At 56.0% G+C, this 932-nt stretch overlaps 1 long non-coding RNA gene across 1 annotated transcript; it reads left to right on the top strand.

Annotated features, from left to right (window-relative positions):
* Positions 1–932, top strand: LOC117799869. The gene is made up of 3 exons (XR_004623016.1): positions 1–53; positions 190–314; positions 889–932. It is a non-coding gene; the product is annotated as an uncharacterized LOC117799869 (long non-coding RNA).

The raw sequence follows: 932 nt of genomic DNA, 5'->3' as shown, positions 1-932 counted from the left end.
GGAGTCCCTGGAGCATCTGGAGACCTTCAAGCGGGAGAACAAGAACCTTCAGGGTGCGCTGGGGCCTGAGAGGCCAGGGAGGGGCTGGGGGCAGTTTCCTCATGGGGCACCACCCAGGGCCTCCAAGACGGGTGCCCCCCATGTTGGACCATGGCAGCCCCCAACTGAGCGGCCCGGCCCCTCCCACAGAGGAGATCTCCGACCTGACTGAGCAGCTGGGTTCCAGTGGAAAAACCATCCACGAGCTGGAGAAGGTCCGCAAGCAGCTGGAGGCTGAGAAGCTGGAGCTGCAGTCGGCCCTGGAGGAGGCTGAGGTGAGTGTGCAGGGTGTGGCGAGGGGGGGGGCGGCGAGGGGAAGCCCTAGGCTGGGGTCCCTGTTCTCATCTTCTTTTTGTCCATTTTGTTCACTGGTCCATCTTCAGAGCCTAGAACAGTGCCTGGCACATAGCAGCCGCTCAACATTTTGTGGCATGAATGAATGAATGAACGAATGAATAGGTCACTCTATTTCCTTCCACAGACATTCTACCCATTACATCTCAGACAAGATTTCCTGGATCCACTTCCCTCTCCTTTCCGCCTCTGCCTCCCGCTTCGGGATTTTTCACATTCTGTGCCTGATTGCCTCCGTTTCCTTGGCAACACCTTTCTCTTCATTTTCTTCTTTGTCTTCACAACTCGCTTTCCTCTGTGAGCGTCTAAACCACCTTTCCAAAGCCTATTTTTTTTTCTTTTAAATTCTCTTTTCTTCTTCCTCCTTCTGCTTCTTTGAACCACTTAATCCCAATCTTGAACTCACTTTGCATCCATGACTCATGGACAGACCCCTGCCCCTCGCCCCGTGCCCTGACAGTGGGCCTTGGACCCTCTCTCCCCACCCCCTGCCAGGCCTCCCTGGAGCACGAGGAGGGCAAGATCCTGCGGGCCCAGCT

The sequence above is a fragment of the Ailuropoda melanoleuca genome, unplaced genomic scaffold (genome assembly GCF_002007445.2).
Source record: "Ailuropoda melanoleuca isolate Jingjing unplaced genomic scaffold, ASM200744v2 unplaced-scaffold59243, whole genome shotgun sequence".
In the NCBI taxonomy this organism is placed as follows: Eukaryota; Metazoa; Chordata; class Mammalia; order Carnivora; family Ursidae; genus Ailuropoda; species Ailuropoda melanoleuca.
The sequence above is the reverse complement of the archived record's forward strand: the minus strand, read 5'-3'. Positions and strand labels throughout refer to the sequence as shown.